At 40.2% G+C, this 10,741-nt stretch overlaps 1 pseudogene; it reads left to right on the forward strand.

The window, feature by feature from the left end:
• Nucleotides 1–464: 464 nt before the first annotated feature.
• Nucleotides 465–8,555, forward strand: LOC111439753 (annotated as a pseudogene).
• Nucleotides 8,556–10,741: the final 2,186 nt, after the last annotated feature.

The raw sequence follows: 10,741 nt of genomic DNA on the forward strand, positions 1-10,741 counted from the left end.
GGGGGTGGTTTGATAGGGGTCCCACATCGATTGGACAAAGGAACAAATGTCAGTGAGAACGTTGGACTCCAAAGGGGGGGTGGATTGTGAGATCCCACACCGATTGGAGTGGAGAACGAAACGCCCTTTATAAGGATGTGGAAACCTCTCTAGCAGATGCGTTTTAAAAACCTTGAGGGGAAACCCGAAAGGGAAAGCTGGAAACCTCTCCTTAGTAGACATATGGGGAAGCCCGAAAGGGAAAGTCCAAAGTAGACAATATCTGCTAGCGGTGGGCCTGAGCCATTACAACTAGTCTCGTTAGCAAGCAAGCTCATGGCTAAACACGAACGATATTAAACTCGACTTAATTGGATAAAGTTGTAATTTCACGAATCAAATTTGTTTGCATGCACTTTTGTTTGGTTATAAATTAGCAAACACAAGTCCTCCTTCCTTCCATCGCTAAGCACAAAATTCAGAAATATCTCTCAATTTAGATGGAGATATTGGCGAGTATTAGGGACTCCATTTTGGCGGTGGCTGTGGTGTGTTTAGCCGTATGGGGATGGAGATTTTTGAACTGGATTTGGCTGAGGCCCAAGAAGCTTGAGAGGTCCCTCAGAAACCAAGGCTTCGCCGGGAATCCTTACCGGCTTCTCTCCGGCGACATGAAGGACATAGCCGCCATGAGGGAGCAGGCCATATCCAGCCCCATGACCTTCTCCCATGATATTGCTCCACGTGTCATCCCCTCCATAAATCATACCATCCGCAAATATGGTAAGTTTAATTATTGTGTTATAGATTTCTTTGACAAATATTTAAATACTTCAAGGATTATAAATAAAAAATTTTTAACAAATATTCGTTAGTTTATATTAAATACAGGAAAGAATTCATTCATTTGGACTGGACCATATCCAAGAGTGCACATCATGGACCCTGATCAACTCAAAGCTGCACTTTCTTTAATGCATGATATTCAAAAGCCGACTATCAACCCTCTTGCAAGGTTGCTTTTCGATGGACTTATTAATCATGAAGGATCCAAATGGGTTAAGCATAGAAAGATAATGAATCCAGCCTTTCATTTCAAACACTTGAAGGTATGCTTTCTTCTTGTAATTAGATATCAAAACTTGACTTGAATAAATAAACTCATAATTAGTATTTATAAGTTTAATTTTGTATAATTGTTGCTTTCAATACGATTGGTAACAATTTGTAATAGTTCATGCTTACCACTAGTAGATATTGTCCGTTTTGGCCCACATATCGTTGTTAGCCTTACGGTTTTAAAACGTGCATGATAGGGAGAGATTTCCCCACTCTTATAAAGAATACTCCATTCCCTTCTCCAACCAACGTGGGATCTCACAATCCACCTCTTATGTGGCCCAGCATTCTCGCTGACACTTGTTCCTCTCAGCAATCGATGTGGGATCTCACAATTCACCTCCCTTCGAGGCCTAGCGTCCTTGCTGACACACTGCCTGTTGTCTGACTCTAATACTGTTTGTAATAGACCAAATCCACAACTAGCAGCAAATATTGTCATTTTTGGGCTTTCCCCTTCGGGCTTTTAAAACGTGTCTGCTAGGGAGAGATTTTTGTACCCTTGTAAACATGTTTGCTTGTGAGATCCCACATAGGTTGGGGAGGAAAATGAAACATTCTTTATAATGGTATAGAAACCTCTCCTTAGCAGATACGTTTTAAAAACTTTAAAGGGAAACCCGAAAGGGAAAGCTCAAAGAGAACAATATCTGCTAGCGGTGGGGTTGGGCTGTTAGGGCTGTTACACGACTATCCAAAAACTTTAGGGGGAAACCCGAAAGGGAAAGCTCAAAGAGGACAATATCTGCTAGCGGTGGGGTTGGGCTGTTAGAGCTGTTACACGACTATCCAAAAATTTTAAGGGAAAACCCGAAAGGGAAAGCTCAAAGAGGACAATATCTGCTAACGGTGGGGTTGGGCTGTTACACGACTATCCAACTAACAATGTTAGATTCATTTAAACGTACATTTAGAAGTTGCTTCTATATTCTTTGAGCAACAATATTTTTGCCGAGTCTAATTGTTCATATATATGCTATATATGCTTAAATTGCTATATACAGGACATGGTGCCTGCAATATGTAAGAGTTGCACTGAGATGATTAGGAAATGGGAAGAAGTGGTCTCAGAACATGGATTTTATGAGTTGGATGTGATGCCTCATTTGGAAAACTTGGCAGCTGATGTGATTTCTCGAACAGCATTTGGAAGCAGCTATGAAGAAGGAAAAATGATTTTTATACGTCTAAAACAACTTACGTCTAAAACAACTTACGAATCTAGTTGTTCAATCTATATCTACAGTTTACATACCTGGATGGAGGTGAACTCATGCACAATTCAATTCAATTTAGACATGAATATGAGTCCTTTTTAGTCTTTTCCTTTTGAACTTCTCCTCGAGATTTTTAAACCGTGTCTGCTAGGGAGAGGTTTTCACACTCACAAAGAATGCTTTTTTCCCCTCTTCAACCAATGTGAGATCTCACAATTCACCCCCTTCGAGACCCATCGTCGTCGCTGGCACTCGTTCCTCTCACAATCCACCCCTTTCTGGACCCAGCGTCCTCATTGACACTCATTCCTCTCTCCAACCAATGTAGAATCTAACAATCCACCCCCTTCGATCTCACAATCTACCCCTTTCAGGGCCCAGCATCTTCGTTGGCACACCATTTGGTGTCTGACTCTGATACCATTTATAACCGCTCAAGCCAACCACTAGCAAATATTGTCCTCTTTGGCCTCTCCCTTTTAGGCTTTCTGTTTAGGGTTTCCCTCAAAGTTTTTAAAACGAGTCTGCTAGAAAGAGGTTTCCACACACTTATAAAAAATGTTTCGTTCCTCTCTCCAACCAATGTGAGATCTCACAATCGCTGACACTCGTTCCTCTCTCCAATCGATCTCACACATGCAATATTTATGAAATTTCGTTTAACATCTCATTATAACGTTTGTGCAGGTTTGTACCAACGAAGTCAAACATTAGAATGAAAAAGATAAGCAAAGAATTAAAAACGTTGCTCTTGGATGTTATCAACAAAAGGCAAAGGGCTATGATGGCAAGTGAAGCTATGCATATTGATCTATTAAGCATCCTCTTACAATCAAATTTGAAAGAAATTCGAGAGCAGGGAAACAACGATGTTGGAATGAGTATCGAAGACATCGTAGAAGAATGTAGAATCTTTTATCTTGCTGGCCAAGAAACCACAGCAATGCTACTAGTTTGGACTATGGTTTTATTGAGTTCATACACAAAATGGCAAGATCGAGCAAGAGAAGAGGTCCTACAAGTCTTTGGAAACAACAAACCAGATTTTGATGGTTTAAATTGCCTAAAAATTGTGAGGAACACTCTCTTCTATGTATTTTCATTTTCATTTTCATTTTATTTCATTGGTTACATTTTATCTTATTCTCAACATTTAGGTTACGATGATATTGAATGAAGTCCTGAGATTATACCCACCAGCAGCGTTGCTTACTCGTCTCGTTCAAAACGAAACAAAGCTTGAAAAATTGAGTTTACCAACGGGAGTGATGCTGAGTTTTCCAATTGTTCTTATTGTTAAGGATAGTTGACCGTCACTATAAGGCAAATATCTAGATATTTGCCTTACATTACGGGTTACCATATTTGCCCTCTTATTAAAGGCAAATATATTGCATTCATTTATTATTCTTTCCTTTTATTACTATTTCCATAATATTTGTAATTTACCATATTTCTGTATTCTGAAAATAATTATAAATAAGAGAACTCTCACCCCCATTGAGGTGTGGTGATTCAGCAAACATTCACATGGTATCAGAGCCCTTTCGGTTTAACAACCCTGATCCTTTCTTCTCTATGGCTTCCGAATCTTCTTATCATCTTCTTCCTTTCAATACTCTAATCCATATGATCACCATCAAACTTTCTTCCTCCAATTATCTTCTTTGGAAAAGCCAACTTCTCCCTCTTCTTGAGAGTCAAGACATGCTGGGCTATGTCGATGGAACCAGGGTTCCACCACCTCGCTTTGAACCAGAAACCTCTTCAACACTCAACCCCAAATATTTGGCATGGAGAGCAGCCGATCAACGACTTCTCTGTCTCCTGCTCTCCTCTCTCACTGAGGAAGCCATGGCTGTTGTCGTTGGTCTCCCTACTGCACGTGATGTTTGGCTTGCGTTGGAAACTACGTTCAGCCATCAGTCGAAAGCTCGTGAACTGAGACTCAAGGATGACTTGCAGTTGATGAAACGTGGCACCAAACCTGTTGCTGAGTATGCCCGTGCCTTCAAAAAAATTTGTGACCAACTTCATGCCATTGGCAGACCGGTCGAGGACATTGATAAAGTGCACTGGTTCCTTCGTGGACTCGGCACCGAATTTTCAGCTTTTTCTACTGCTCAGATGGCTCTTACCTCTATCCCCTGTTTTGCAGATTTAGTCTCTAAAGCTGAAAGTTTTGAGTTGTTTCAGCTCTCCCTTGAGTCCTCTAACTCCACTCCTACAGCATTCACAGTCACTAATCGTGGTCGCACCCATGGAAGCCACCCTGCTTCCTTTACCAACCAGCGAGGTCGTTCTTATTCTCACAAAAATAACTCTTCTAATCGAGGACGAACCCACTCAAGTCAAGGTCGTCGACCACCTCACTGCCAAATATGCCGCAAAGAGGGCCATTATGCTGACCGCTGCAACCAACGGTATGTTCGACCTGATTCTTCTCATGCTCACCTTGCTGAAGCCTTTAACACGTCATGTTCTATTGCTGGACCCGATACTGCTGATTGGTTTCTGGACACTGGAGCTTCGGCCCATATGACTGCCGACCCATCTATTTTGGATCAGTCTAAAAATTACACGGGTAAGGACTCTGTGATTGTAGGAAACGGTGCTTCCCTACCCATTACCCACACCGGTACTCTTTCACCTGTTCCAAATATTCACTTGTTAGATGTCTTGGTTGTCCCTCACCTCACTAAAAATCTTCTTTCCATAAGTAAATTAACGTCTGATTTTCCTCTCTCCGTTACATTTACTAATAATCTTATTACTATCCAGAATCGTCAAACAGGAAGGGTGGTGGCAACCGGTAAAAGAGATGGAGGGCTATATGTGCTGGAGCGCGGCAACTCTGCTTTTATTTCAGCCCTTAGAAACAAATCTTTACGTGCTTCATATGATTTATGGCATGCTCGTCTAGGTCATGTGAATCATTCTGTTATTTCTTTTTTAAATAGAAAAGGTCATCTTTCTCTTACGTCTTTATTGCCTTCTCCATCATTATGTAATACCTGTCAGCTTGCAAAAAGTCATCGATTGCCTTATTCCCGCAATGAACGTAGGTCGTCTCATGTGTTAGATCTTATTCATTGTGATCTTTGGGGTCCTTCTCCCGTCAAATCAAATTCGGGTTTCCTTTATTATGTTATTTTTATTGATGATTATTCTCGATTCACTTGGTTTTACCCTTTAAAATTTAAATCTGATTTTTTTGATATTTTTCTTCAATTTCAAAAATTTGTGGAAAATCAATATTCTTCTCGTATCAAGGTATTTCAAAGTGATGGTGGTACCGAATTTACTAATACTTGTTTCAAAACTCATTTACGTAATTCTGGCATCCACCATCAACTCTCTTGTCCATATACACCTGCTCAAAATGGTCGTGCTGAGAGAAAACATCGTCATGTGACTGAGACTGGCTTGGCCCTTCTCTTTCACTCTCATCTTTCTTCTCGTTTTTGGGTTGACGCCTTCAGCACTGCAGCTTATATTATCAACCGGTTGCCTACTCCACTTCTTGGAGGTAAGTCACCCTTTGAACTCCTTTATGGCTACACTCCACATTATGACAATTTTCATCCCTTTGGTTGTCGTGTTTATCCTTATTTGCGTGATTATATGCCTAACAAGCTTTCTCCCCGCAGCATTCCTTGTATTTTTTTGGGTTATAGTCCTGCTCATAAAGGGTTTCGCTGTCTTGATCCGGCCACCACTAAGCTATATATCACCTGTCATGCTCAATTTGATGAAACCCACTTTCCTGCTATCCCTAGCTCCCAGACCCAACCTCTTTCCTCTATTCCTATTTCAAATTTCTTAGAACCACATTTTCATCATATTGATTCATCCCCCCCTACCACTTCATCACCGCAAACTCCTCGATCCAGTTCATCCCCGTGTGATATTTGTTCTGACCTTGTAGATGAGTCTGTGCAGGTTGATACTTCTCTTGCAGGTTCCACTTTGCCACCTTCGACTTCTAATTCGACCTCTATTGAACCTCCTGTTGATTTCTCTTCTTTGGGCACTCATCCTATGATCACACGAGCCAAAGCTGGTATATTCAAGACTCGTCATCCAGCAAATCTTGGTATTTTGGGCTCATCTGGACTTCTTTCTGCTCTTCTTGCATCCACTGAGCCAAAAGGATTCAAATCTGCGGCTAAGAATCCTGCTTGGGTGGCTGCCATGGATGAAGAAATTCAAGCATTACAACAAAATGATACTTGGACTTTGGTTCCTCGCCCTGCTAACACCAACATCGTGGGCTCTAAATGGGTGTTTCGTATTAAATATTTGCCTGATGGATCTGTCGAGCGTTTCAAGGCTCGTCTTGTTGCCAAAGGTTATACTCAGGTTCCTGGTCTTGACTACACTGACACTTTCAGTCCGGTTGTCAAAGCTACCACTGTCCGTGTTGTGCTTTCTATTGCAGTCACAAATAAATGGCCTCTTCGACAACTTGATGTCAAGAATGCTTTTCTCAATGGAACTCTTATTGAACGTGTTCATATGGAACAACCTCCTGGGTATATTGATCCTCGATTTCCCACTCATGTTTGTCTATTAAAGAAAGCCCTCTATGGTTTAAAGCAAGCTCCTCGTGCTTGGTTTCAGCGTTTTAGCTCATTTCTTCTCACACTTGGGTTTTCTTGCAGTCGCGCTGACACGTCCCTTTTTGTCTTTCATCAGCAATCTAACATTATCTATTTGCTTCTTTATGTTGATGACATTATTGTTACCGGCAACAACTCATCTCTTATTGACAGCTTTACTCGCAAGCTTCATTCTGAGTTTGCTACCAAAGATTTGGGTTCTCTCAGTTACTTTCTTGGTCTTGAAGCTTCACCCACTCCTGATGGTCTCTTTATTAGTCAGTTAAAATATGCTCGAGATATTCTTACTCGTGCTCAGTTGCTCGATAGCAAACCAGTTCACACTCCTATGGTTGTTTCTCAACACTTGACTGCTGATGGTTCTCCTTTCTCTGATCCTACTCTCTACAGATCTCTTGTTGGCGCCCTTCAGTACTTGACTATTACGCGTCCAGATATTGCCTATGCTGTCAATTCTGTCAGTCAATTCTTGCATGCCCCTACTGCAGATCACTTTCTTGCTGTCAAACGTATTCTTCGCTATGTCAAAGGAACACTCCACTTTGGTCTTACCTTTCGTCCATCCAATGTTCCTAGTACGCTAGTCGCTTATTCGGATGCTGACTGGGCTGGTTGTCCCGATACTCGTCGTTCTACATCCGGCTATTCTATTTATCTTGGTAACAATCTGGTTTCTTGGAGTGCCAAAAAGCAACCTACTGTCTCACGCTCCAGCTGTGAATCTGAGTATCGTGCTCTTGCCACAACCGCTGCTGAACTTCTTTGGGTTACGCATCTTTTGCATGACCTCAAGGTCCCTATTTCAAAGCAGCCCTTACTCTTATGTGACAACAAAAGTGCTATTTTTTTGAGCTCTAATCCCGTTTCTCACAAGCGGGCCAAACATGTTGAACTAGATTATCATTTCCTTCGAGAACTTGTTATCGCTGGCAAACTTCGCACACAATATGTACCCTCTCATCTCCAAGTTGCTGACATCTTCACAAAGAGTATTTCTCGACCTCTCTTTGAATTTTTCAGATCCAAGCTTTACGTTCGTTCAAATCCGACGCTCAGCTTGCGGGGGGGTGTTAAGGATAGTTGACCGTCACTATAAGGCAAATATCTAGATATTTGCCTTACATTACGGGTTACCATATTTGCCCTCTTATTAAAGGCAAATATATTGCATTCATTTATTATTCTTTCCTTTTATTACTATTTCCATAATATTTGTAATTTACCATATTTCTGTATTCTGAAAATAATTATAAATAAGAGAACTCTCACCCCCATTGAGGTGTGGTGATTCAGCAAACATTCACACTTATCCATCGTGATAAGAAGATATGGGGTGATGATGCAAATGAGTTTAATCCCGATAGATTTGCTGAAGGAGTTTCAAAAGCGACACAAAATCAAACTGGGTTCTTCCCGTTTGGATGGGGTCCTCGCATATGCATTGGACAGAACTTTGCCATAATTGAGGCCAAAATTGCTCTATCCATGATTCTACAACACTTTTCTTTTGAGCTTTCTTCATCTTCTAGGCATGCTCCGACATCTAATTTAACTATTAGACCTCAACATAGAGCTCATATCATGCTACGTAAACTTTAGCCATGTAAATAAAAAAGAATCCATGTACATATAGTTTTTCGAATGTCAAGAATAAAGTACTAAAACTATTAAAAAATTTGCAGGGTTACGTTTATAAATTCTAAACACTTATTAGGCATCATCTTTGTTAGAAATTGACATTTTTTTTAATGTCAAATTTATTTTTTTGTCATATTTCGTGCAGTCTTAAATTTCTTCAATTGTGTTACAACAGTTTGATATTTTGGAAAAAGAAAATTATCATCAATCATACATTCAAGGTCGATCAATTCACCATCTTATTAATTCCAAAAACGATTTTCACAATTCAATTTTGAAGGCTTCAAATCAAGGATCATAACGAACACTATCTTTTATTGGAATAATTCTAAAAGTGGTTTTCACAATTCAAATTTCAAGGCTTTCAAATTGATGGGTATAAAATTTTGTGTAATTTAAAATCAAACTAACATTACATTTAAAACTGAAAACCATATACAAATTGAGTGTTATTCAAAGTTTATTAAAGACGGGACTAGAGAAAGAGATACAAATTTAAAATGACCACAAACTCCTATACTTAAAACTGCTGTCCTAGGACGACCCTCTTCAAAGAGTATCATCTAGATGATCGTTTGGTAGTTGTTATTATAAGCAAACTCCATTGGAAATACATGCTCGAGTTTCTTATCCATCGGTACCGTGGATACTATTTTCTCTATATCACTAACATCTGTCACACTTGCTAAAAATGTCCATGCATCGTAAATAATCAGCTTCCTTGCCTTTAGTACAGTAATAACTCTCATGGTACTCCTTAAGCTAACCCTCAAGTACGTGAAGTTCTCTAAGAACTCAACCTTGTGCTTTCACCTATAGTTAGGAAATGTTGTCTGCGGTCACTAAAAACATCATTCGGACCTAGAGAGGTTCTTGTTTGACCTCCTCCTCTATTTTGAGGGTGCTTGCACAATTTGTTTGCTTAACCTTATGCTTGGCCATATCTGTAACGACCCTAAATTTCCACAAACTCAGAGTCGCTACTAACGTCTCATGCTCATCTATAATGCGGAAATATAACTCTTACATGAACATAATTGATAACGAAAATTTCAGAAAAACGTTTAAAACAACTTCTTCTTTGAAAAACACAGCCATGGTCTTACGTGTTTAAATATGAAATACTGAAATTTAGAGAAAACAAAAACAAATACAAAATAATTTAAAACAATGGAATGCAAAACAACCTATTCTAACTTAAGACTAGAAATTTAAATATGAGTCTACCCTATGCACGTGCCACAGTCTCTACTCGCGATGCCGCCGTCCTCCGTACAAGTGCACCTTACCTTTACCTGAAAAATGAAGTGGCACACGGCCTGAGTATTTCAAAGAATACTCAGTAAGTGGCCCCACTATAGGGGGCCATGCAAATGCAAACACATGCAATCATGATTTAGGGACCTATCTCTAATCATCTTAGGGGTGGCCTCCAGTCTCGGATAAATTGGATGTGTAGTACTTCCCTACACACGACTCACACGTGCGAGTGTGAGTCCCCAGGGCGCTCGCACACCCCCTGGACCCTCTGGTCAAGCTAATCTGTAGCGACGTCCGGAGGTCAGCGGAACCCCATAGTGTCATGCGCCTCATGAACACCCTCATCTGTGTGCTTTCGCACCTGTGCGCATTCGCGCTCATCATAAGGTGCGCGTCCGCACTCATCATCTCTAGGGGAAGTAGCCCTATGCTTATGAACATACAATATGCATGAGGTCCCTCTAAATCCATCATAATGTCTCTTCTGACACAACCCTCTAGTCTCATCTCTTTGTTACTCTAGGTAACACATACTCGTGGATATTTATATTAATATCATTTTCATGCTCTTAGGGTTGTGTCCTATGTCGATCTAACGACATGATGCAATATGGCACTCATCATCATATAGCATGCTCAATATGGAAAACATCATCATATTAAGGTAAACGTCACGCAATCATCATACTCATCATATTGCCACAAAGTGCATCAAACATATCAAGTACGACATTCATCAAAATATATAAATACTGAACACATCATCAGGTATCATAACCCACACACATCATCATAAGTCATACATCATCATAACTCATATACCGCATCATACGACATAGTTCATACAACATCGTAACTCATACAATTTTTAGCCTATCCTATAGTAAGGCCACTTACTTGGTTGGT

The sequence above is a fragment of the Cucurbita moschata genome, unplaced genomic scaffold (assembly GCF_002738365.1).
Source record: "Cucurbita moschata cultivar Rifu unplaced genomic scaffold, Cmos_1.0 Cmo_Scf00105, whole genome shotgun sequence".
NCBI lineage: Eukaryota > Viridiplantae > Streptophyta > Magnoliopsida > Cucurbitales > Cucurbitaceae > Cucurbita > Cucurbita moschata.